General features: G+C 38.7%; 1 long non-coding RNA gene across 1 annotated transcript; it reads left to right on the forward strand.

Annotated features, from left to right (window-relative positions):
• The first annotated feature begins 7410 nt into the window (after window positions 1-7410).
• LOC146866913 (uncharacterized) lies at window positions 7411-9330 on the forward strand. Its single transcript, XR_014966003.1, has 3 exons — window positions 7411-7533; window positions 7612-7727; window positions 7956-9330. It is a non-coding gene; the product is annotated as an uncharacterized LOC146866913 (long non-coding RNA).
• Window positions 9331-10815: the final 1485 nt, after the last annotated feature.

A 10815-nucleotide genomic window follows, 5' to 3' on the forward strand; every position in this document is an offset into this window, starting at 1 on the left:
ACTCTTATCAATAAATGTCCTCCACAGTGCTTGTTAAGAATGTGTTTTTGTAACTGTGCTGGCAGCATTTCTATTGTCTGTCTCCCACACATACATGCTAACAAATGTGCTTTATAAGATGTTGGCTTAACCACGAATTGTGTTTTATATTTGTATATATTTATATTTAAAAGTGATGCTGCTATTTCTTTGTGGGTAGCCATGGGATATGCCTTGTTAAAATTCTGGAAGAAGTGCTGTTTCACGACATGACCCATGTCAGTATGCACCTGTTTTTCAGGGTGCTTCAAAATAACTGTAATGACTGCAATTGTAACACGCTATTATATTGAAGAGCATTCCAACAAATCTGCAACTTTCTCTTCTGTTCTGCTTAGATTTCGGTTTCTACTCAAAAGTACTATTGCTCTTCTATTTATATAATCAAAAGGTTTTCAGTTGAAGAAAATGTTTTATTTCTTTCATGTGTATATTTGCTCAAATTATTTTATCTTCTATCTGCATAGTATACAGATTAATGTGTGGCAGAGTTTACCCTAACCAGAAGTGATTTGTATTTTGCCAGCTCCTTGTTTTGATTAATTCCTATGTTACAAAACAATTGTAAGGGTTTCCCAAGGCCCCAGCAAAAGTCACTCATGAGCTCTTTGTGATCTTTAAGCGTTTCAAGTTGATTTCCGTTCTAAAGTCTTGAAGACATCTACTTTCTGAAGCCTTTTCATTTTTAAGGATGTCATCAAATTTTTCTGTTCAGGAGAAGGTTATCATTTGGTTTTGGATGTGTAGAAGAGTATGTTTAGGGGTGCTTCATGTTTTGCAGCATGCAGTCCTCTGAGATGAGAAGCTTGTTAGAAAGTAATTTGTCGTCTTCAGCCCCACAATCTTTTCTTTCCTTCCAACCAGTTTTCTCCAAAGCTCTTCACAAAGAAGACATCTGAACCATCTGAAGATAGTCATTAGACTGCACTCTTTGTTTCCTAAATTCCAGTGCCCTGTATAAACACCATAGCTGCCCTCCCATGCATGCTGTTTCCAAAGAAATTAGAGAAAACTCCGTTCCAGTTCTCTTTAACCTCTGATGGGAAACAATTCAAAATACTGTGATCACTGCAAACTGAAAGCATCAGATATCAAATAAAATACAATCTTCATCAAACACCCAAAACGCTTCAGGCTAGTTTCTACTGTTATGAAAATATCATCAGATATCAAATGTAGATAAAATAGCACTTTCCTCTGGCACCTAAACTACATCAGACTAGTATCTACAGATTAGAACATACTATGTAATGATATTACTGCACTATCAATAGTTCAGTATGTGTCTCTCAAATATTGGGTGCAAATCTTCGTAAGGTTTCGGAGTACAAGATTTCCCCAAATGCCATTTTAAAATTAATGTATCTGTCTTTCTTCATTCCGTTCCTTGCCAGGATTCAAGTGGATGCGAGTTTACCTTTTATGCAGTTCTCCAAAAGGATTTGCCTAGACACTAGATGTCAATCTGACCTTTATTTTTGGTCAAATTATTTTCAGTGTTATTGTTTTCGCAATCTTTACATTTGGTGTGGTTTTGACTTCTAGTTCATGTGTTCACGGTTTATTTTCATCTTCTGTCTAACAATTGCGCCCAATGTAATATTTAGCATTCCTTTGTCATCTCTGCATTCTTGCTTGTATTTACTTGTTTTAGAAATATTGGTTCTGGACTTTTCAGACAACGTGTAGGTTGCGTTACGTAAGTGTCCGAAGCACAAAGTATTCATGGCTGTTTATTTCCCCCAGTTGTTGCTTAGCTTTTCCAAGTTTTTTAGGCGGGTTTCTAAGGTTTTACATACATTATCCAAGAGACCATATTTTGAATAGAAATTAGAAAAAAAGCTTCTTTCCATGATTTTCTTATTTTTTATTTAACAGTTTTATTGCCTCAGTACAGAAATATGAACACGTTCGCCGGTTACCACAGAAAAGCATGTACCTCCCATACTGAAAGGGAGGGCAGGGTGTTTTTATTTTATGAGATCATGCTTAGTCTTATGATTACAGCCTTTTATCGTGCCCTAGACTGTCCATTGGTCAACCTCGATTGTATTCCTTGCTCAAATAGCAAAAACAACTTTTTGGTGACATTTTCTTATCAGAGACTTCGGTAATTTGTATATGGAATGAAGAGACATAATATGATCCTATTTAAGAACTGATTTTGGAATAGAATGTAATGTACATCTTTTTAATTAACCCTAAACAATGAAATGCATTTTTATAAAGCATTCCACTATTAGCATTCCTAAACCAAAGTGATGAATTAGTTGTTAATACAGAATGTTCACAGACTGCCTTACAAACATGTCTGACTGGATTGTGGCCAACCACCTGCACCTTGGCCCAAAATTCCTGAATAACAAATCCGAAGTTTCATCTAAGCATCCCTTACCATTTCTTTGAAAATGCAGTTCTCATTACTGCACACTAGATTCTAAAAGAGGTCACATAGCTTCCATTGTTGCAAGCTAAAATAACAAACTCCTCTCCCTCAGTAAAACACTAACCAACTTAAGGTGCAACCTAGTGAAATGGTTTTACACACAAGTTCTAAATATTCTTCATGGTACAATTTTTGTTCTGTCTGATACTGTGCATAAGAAAGAGCAGATTCCTTTGTGTCTGCTCTACTTAAGCTTTAGGTATGTTGTACATATGTCTGGTCTCTTTGACAGTCAATTCACAAGCTGTGTGCTTTTTAGGTTTGTTGATGTCTAGAACCCTCTTTGTTACTCTCCATGTTCCTTGGTTTTTGTGTTTTCTCTTTATGAACTCGAATATTGATCCATGAATATTTTTTGAAAACCTGTCTTCGAACATTTTGTGTTGTGCCATGTACAAAAAATGAGAAATAGGATTCTTTGTCCCACAACTTCACAACTTGATTTTCATATAATGGTGTAAATTCCTATAGTTGCAGAAGTTTTTCCTTTTGTGGTTTCTTGAATTTACGAAGTGTTCACTTCATTTTGAAACCTAATGTTTCTTAAGTCAAAAACTATTTCCTGTTACTTGAAGGTCAGTGGTTTAGTCCCTATCCCTAATTGATTTAGCAATCTCGCTTTTATTCAGATCAGTGTTAAATCTTACATATGTTTAGTATTGTCATAGGGACTTTATGATGTTCAATACTCTTCTGCTCTATTGCTTCTTCCTTCTACTAAAGATGTGAGCAAAACTCAATGTTTAATCAAGACATTTTGTTCATCTCGAAAATGTGTCCCGTTGTCCCATGAGCAAGAGATTTCTCAATAAGGTGAATAAAATTGGTGATGGTGATGGGCTAGTGGTAGTTTTCCTAGAGCCAGATCAGTAGGTGACAGATTTATTTCCTGTTGTAACATGATCTTTTCTCAATGCTTTCACTTTCACATAAGGTATTTTTTTTGCATTACAGGGAGATATGGTCTAGAGAGGGATTTGTCGAGTATTGAACCAGCAATTGTTTGTTCTTTACTACCCCACTAAACTAAAAAATGTGTGGTCATAGGCACTTCAAGTAACCGGCCTCTGTACAAAATCTGCCAGCTATCTTTAAATTTGTCCCTGAGTCACTTCATTGATTTTGTTGTGGGGGTAGGACTCGGTCAGATGCACATATGAACCCAGTATACTGACATCAATTGTAGGTGCTTTACAAGTATATGGTGTTCAAAATGCGAAATGCAGCTTACGGGTCCATCACGCCATCATGTGAAGCACAACATTTAGAGCTCATGAGAGAAAGGAGATTCTCCTCAATAAAGCATAAGAGGTATTAAATTGCTTGTTGTCCAACTTTTCAGCAAATTAATTATTGCAAATTCATATTTTCACTCAAATGAAAAGTGATAGCAGAGGAATGGGTTTCAACAGTTATGGTTTTCCTTCAATTCTTACTTTTTTGGGGGGAGGGATTCCATTCTTACTTTAATTTCCAAGCATCAATTTCTAAATTCAGTTTATGTACTGACCATCGTGTTTGCATTGTTTAAATCATTTTCAAACTTACCTTCTGGATTTCACTCAGTGTTGCTGAGGAAGGTTGCCTGCCTTGAAACCCTGTCCTAGAACCGGCTTCCTCCTTTATATTCAGCACAAGGGAGATACCTCTGGGTATGTGTGTTATACAGGAACAACGTTTTTAAAGTAATCTTGGTTTCAAATGGAAAGCATCTTTGACAAAGAAACATTCGCAAGAGAGGCAATTTTGTGATTTTTGTTCATTCAGCCAGCTAGAGGAGACCAAGACGGGTAGACATTCAGCATCCATATAGGTCTGCAAGGTGCTTTTTCACTCTTTCCTGGAGGTAGTGTGTGTTTCATTTAAATGTTTGTCACGGGAGGGGGGGTTTCAACCATCATTCTTTTTCTTAGCATGGCCAAAGTTTTCCTCAGGTGCCCCGCATGTGGCAAGAAGATTATGAAGACATATCACCAGTATGTCTGAATGACCCGTCTTTCCCGTCTTTCCTCCTCACACTTTTAAGGTATGTGCCATTTGTTAAATGATGCAGAAGACAACAATAAGATTATGTTAGGGATACTTGGATTAATCTCAACCTCTGGCAATCATGTGGGGCCTCATTCTAGACCATCGTTTTTACACCCACTGCTCCATTCTCCCTGCTTTATGCAATCAGCCTTGGTCCTGCTCCGCCAGGCAGAGTCCAGCCCAAACTGCCAGGCCATGTCCCCTCCAGATAGGAACACAAGCAGCCACCGACTGCTTCCATTTACTGGGCGTTATTGGGGATCTATTTTGAGGTGGCATTGTGGGCAAAGCAAAAACAATGAACTGTGCTGTGGTACTGAGTAATCACCGGTGGCTGAGATGAATTTAAGTGTTTTCCCACTATTTGTTTATTTCAGTGCGATGCCCTAAGTGGGTCTAGTATGTTGAGACATGGATCCCATGCTCACTTTGCCTTTAGAACCAAGGTGCTCCAGCTGAAGAGCCCAACTAGGGAGATATTGGTCTTGGGTTGTGTTCCGGGTTCAGAGAGTACCTGGTTTGGTAGTTTAGGCTGGACTGTTCCTATTGATGTAGAATCAAGGCTGCTTTGCATATGGCTGAGTGGCATTGTGGGCAAAAGAAACAATGAACTGTGATGCAGCAATGGGTGATTAACAGTGACTGAGATTTATTCAAGCATCCTTCCCACCACTTTTTTTTGTTTACGTCAGTATGACTGGAATAACCAGATGTGGGACCATGCTCACTTTGCCACTGGAACTAACCTGCATCTGACAAAGAGCCTCAAATACGGCAGAATCTGTCTTGGGTTGCATGTGTTCTGGTTCAGAGAGGACCTGGCTTGGCAGTTCATGCTGGGCTGTTCCTATTGAACCAAGATCAAGGCTGATTTGCATATGGCTGGGTTTAATCTGAGATTAAGTGGGCAAAAAAAGGATGGCTGGAATGTGGGCCGAGTAATTACCAGTGGACAAGATTAATTCTAGCATCCATCCCAGCATATCTTTGTTTACATCAGTGTGACACCTTAAGTGCAAATCGTATGCCCGACGGGGGTCCCATACTCACTTTGCCACTGGAGCCATTCTGTACCCAACCGAAGAGTGAAACCAATCTTGGTTTGCTTGTGTTCTGGTTTAGAGAGGAGCTGGCTTAACAGTTTGGGCAGGACTGTTCCTATTGGAACAGGATAAGTGCTGATTTTCTTATGTCTGGGACTCATCTGAGGTGGCATTGGGGGCAAAAAGATGATGGACTGAGATGCGGCCACAAGTACTTGCCAGTGAGTGATGTTAATTCAAGCATCCCTCCCATCACTTTTTTGTTTACTTCAGTGTGATGCCCCTAGTATCATGGGCATGCCCAGACATGTGGTCCCATGCTCACTTTGGAACAGGAACCAAGCTGCATTTGACTGAAGTGCCCCAACTAGGGCAAAACTTGTTTCGGGTTGCTTGATCTAAGGTTCATAGAGGACCTGGCTTGGCAGTGTATGCTGGGCTGTTCCTATTGGAGCAGGATAATGTCTGATTTACATATGCTTGGGTCCAATCTGCAGTGACATTGTGGGCCAAACAATTGATAGACTGGGATGCAGCCCTGAGTAAATACCTGTGGTTGAGATTAATTCACGCATACCTCCAATCACTTACTTTTTACTTATTTGTTGAAGATATCATAGATGAGGTTCAAGGTTAAAGAACGGATTCTCATCCGTGCAAGAGCAGTAGCATTCCACCAGTGTCTAGAAGGCAATCCTACTAATTACAACTCAACAAGAGAGGCAGACTTCACCTCAGAAAGGACCAGATCTCTCCACAAGGCTGTGCTCGCTAAATCTTGTAGGAGCTGTAATTCCTGGTCAAAGTTGAGGCACTGGACTGCGTCGTATCTATAAGTAGAGCGGTTCAAGAATGATTACTTTTTTTAGCTTTGTGATACATCCTCTGTTTGTTCCAATATCAAGATCTTATTCTTCTCTGTTAAATAGCTGCATCTCGAAAAAGAATCAGTACCTTATCACCAGCTCCTAAATCTGCTGACAGTTCTCTTATGTCAGTATTGTGAATAAAGATGCAACTTGTGCGTTTCACAGTTAAAACCCACATTAAATGGTTACTACGTTGTCTGTTTAAAAGTAAGTGTTGCTGTGACATTTGACGAAATTAAAGTTGATTTCCTTAATAGCATGGTGTAGGATTATACTTCATCATGGCACCAAAAAGTTTACAAAGTGGGGAGTCAAGACGCAAGACAAGTTTTTCAGGAAGTCAGATTTGTCTCACGAGATGTTGGAGGAAATAGTTTGTTTGACAGTTATATTGAGAGAGCATTTCTGCAGCTGCTTGCTCCCCCAAACCAGTTCCTCTTTTTCCTCTGACTGCCGTCTCTGTATGCTGTAAAGAAACTTTCAAGTAGAAGATATAGTTAATTTTATCTTGATTTGTAACCTTAACCCCAAAACGCATGGTTAGATTGTTTTGAATTATTTTTGTCAGGGAGTTAAATTTGAGAACATAGCCATTTAAACCAAGAATTTCTGATTTCATTAAGCTCCGCTTCATTTTCTATGTAATTAAGTTTGATAAGGAACTGCAAATAGATATTTGTTCTGTGAACATTATTTTGTTTGGAGTTTAGATGTACTAGGTAGGAAAGTGCATAATCTCTACATCTGGGGAAAGACTGTCTGAATTTGCAGATGAACTTTGTTTAATTTGTGAAAGGATTTTATACAATAATATAATGGCATTTGGAAGGACACTAAATGCTCTTAGTCTTTTGGAGATTTATTTAGAAATGTTCTCAGCTGACTCTTGACAATTGAGGTGTGAGGAGAGAATTATTTGTTTTACAAACTTATGTTTTTCTCTCAAGTATCCTTGGCATAGAGGTGGGTGTAAACACAAGTATTGACAATTTAAGTGTTTTCAAAAATGTTCGCACATTATAAGGGTATGTTTATTTTGCAGATTGCCATATTAGATGAATACAGTAGAGAAGAGATAGCTGAGAAAAAAGATGTACATCCACAGGTATAGCAATTTTCCAAGTGTGAGAATTTTGCTAGTTACAATCATAAGCTTTAGTAACATAGTGTTCTTTTATTTTAGATTTTCACTAAAGAGAGAAGCTAGAAAATCAGAACTCCAGTGAGACATATCTCTAAACCAGCTGTCTCTTTTCTCTTCCAATTCATCTTTCCCCTGGGGACTCCACCATGCCAACAGTGAGTTCCTTTTGGCAGTGGATTCTGGTAGGGCAAGTTAGAAAATACTGTAGAAGTTGTGACGTCCCTACAATACAGGTACATCTGAATTTGTGATACCTTGAGGATGTTATCACATGATAATTCCCTTGTGCCTGTCTATGCAGCCTCCACTTCTAAGGCTGCACTTCCTTCCATCACCCCATCTATTCTGACCCTCTGTCTCTTTTTCTCTCCCTTGTCACGTAGGTCTTCAAGAAATGACTAGACTCCTGACAGCCTGCCAACAGATTTTATGGAGGAGTGTCCTAGAGAACGTCAACATCATTACAAGAAAAATAACTTTGGGAGGACCCAGAGGGATACTTTCTCCTAAACACCAGAACTAACAGATTGACTGAGAGAGATGATTCTGCTACATTCCCCTACACAATGCAGTACAACAAAAGATACTCATTTATCTTAAGACTGATAAAATATTTTGCCTTCATTTGCATTCTTCAGTCTATCTTGGGTATCTCTATAGAAGATTTAGTAACCGTCAAAAAATAAATTCCAACAGAGGTGAAATGAAATTGATATTAAAGCCATTGCCCAATTAGTTCGAACTTCAGTAGTCTTTGATATATTTCAAAGAAGAAAAAAGCTAAACCAATCATTTCTAAGTTCCCTCTTAACTAGACCTGAGAAATTACGTCTAGAGAAATAATACAGAGCTGTGGAATCTAATCCTTAATCACTGAAACAAAACCTAACCTTGGGTTCCCTAGAGGTAACTGCAGCTAAATAGTAGCACTATGACTTTGACTTCTCCTGCGAAAGAGATGAAGAATTGAATCTTAAAGAGATAAAGTAAACATCTGCTACCATTTGGAGGGCTTACAGCTGAGCTGCTATTGTGGAATATTATGATCTTGTCTTACGAGACTGGATGGGTAAATTCATCACAAACAAAAATGTCCAATAAATTATTAAGGAAGGCTTGATTACATCAACTAGTATTGTCACAGCATGGGGCTCTACATTTCAGTCCTCATTAAACCACTTCCTTATCCATTCTGTGCGATTAACCTCTTGACTGTGTCTCATGTTGTTACTCCATCCAGTGCAGCAAAAGATCATATGCCTTCCCTTTTCAGGTTGTACCTCTTTGGCGCCCAGGTGGAAGGCCGGATTCAGAAAAGGAAGTCTGTAGTTGAAACCTTCAAGTCCACATGGGAAAAAGACAAGTTAGTCACAAGATTCAGTTAGAGGTTTGTCAAGGGCCACCAGCTTCTGTAATACCAATAGAAGAAGCACCATCCCAAGGTAGTCAACAGAAACCACTGGCCTTTGTAGAAAAAACTCCTGCAGCCTACAACACTGACTGAGTTGTCCTGCCCTTCTATCCAGAACCCCTTCATAGAAGAGGATACTACACAACAATCAGTTGCTAGATATTATGCAGGATGTATAAAGAATCAGATTTTCAGGTTTAGGAGGCAACTGTTCTGTAAACCCACATATTATATGGAATACAGTAACCTAATACTTTACATTAAAATACATTTTGCAATAGATCCTTGGGTTTCATTGCCTTTTAAAGGCATTTGGCCTTTAGACTTCTGCTTTTCTGTGGTGAAGGTACCCTCAAAATGCTAAATAGCAGCGGTTATTGCATATTTTATCTCTAGTGATCTTCCTTTTACCGGTTTTCACCACTTTATAGCCAGTTTGTCTATAGAATCACAACAATCTGTACATTTGTCCTATAAGTGATTATATTCATATTGTTTACCTTATAAAATTATCACTTTAATATATTAATGATAGACTTCCTGTTCCTGCTTCGAAATGTTTCCCACCAAGCCATCGCCAGTTCCTGGCCAATCTCCGTCCTGAAATGTTTCTCCTGCCCATGGAATGGTAGGACTCTTCTACATTTGTCATTTTATGATACGGGTGCAATTGCAGGATTACTAGGGGAATCAGTTAGCTTTGATAAAGAACAGAGCTGTTTTAGGATGAACAGGAAGCAGAACCTTTTAATTTCTGATGATCTTCTGAAAGACCTAACCTTATGCCAACTGCTGTTTTCCGAACCAAGGCTTCTACTGCTAAAAAGGTCTGCAGCTGGTTCCCCTGCGTCAGGATTCTTGGGAATGAACATCATACCATGTTCAGGTGCCTCTAGGGTGCTGCTAGTTATTTGAGATTCTTGCCTTGTTCCCTATCACTCTTGAGTTTAATGAAATCGGTTTTAAAGCAGGTCTCTGAACACAGCTCAAATGTATAAAGTCAAGAAAGCAAATATTTATTTCCAGATTCTCGATGCTCCATCGCCTGACATGCCCATTTGTTTAGCCGGCATTCTAGATTAATCCGTACACCCCTGAATCACCATAATCAATAGTTTCGAATTACTTCTGACACCACCTAAAATCTATAATCAATAGTTTTGAATTTGAGCCAAAATGATAGAGGAGACCCCTCTGTGGACCTGTCAACCCAGATATACAAAGGAGCCACTACTTTTGTTCCAGTAAAGTTGAAAGTCCGTTAATTCACCATAGTGTTAAAGGCAGAAATTGTCGTTTATTGAACTCTGTAATGCCCATTGTCTATGCCATGAGTCACATGAGTAATTGTAAGCAGAATGCTTGCGCAGAGCACTTTTACACTGATTGTACCCTAATTAATATGCAGGAATAACACATGCACCCTGGTTCTGCACAGAATATTACGCAATTGAAGTCATCACAGTGTTGCAGTTTAAATGCCAACTTGTTGACTCCTGATCTAGAAGACAACAAGTAAAGTTGCTGCTGCCATTTCTAACATCACCATCTCGAACATCTCAACATATGCAAGAAATGTGTTTTCTGTGAAGAAATGCGTTCTATTATTCAGAATCATCTATGCCATCAACACTAAACTGTTCTGTTCAGTGAAAAATGTGATCTATAATGATTTTGTGAATTCTGCTACCACGTGCTTACAAGTACTCTATACCAATCTAAACAAGTCATCCTTGACATCCCAGTGTGCCATTTAAACTCTTAAAGTTACATTACCACTGGGGATGGATATTTGTATCCTATTTTCAGAAGCTTTGTGTCAGCCACACAGC

Source organism: Triturus cristatus, chromosome 1_2 (genome assembly GCF_964204655.1).
Source record: "Triturus cristatus chromosome 1_2, aTriCri1.1, whole genome shotgun sequence".
Lineage (NCBI taxonomy): Eukaryota > Metazoa > Chordata > Amphibia > Caudata > Salamandridae > Triturus > Triturus cristatus.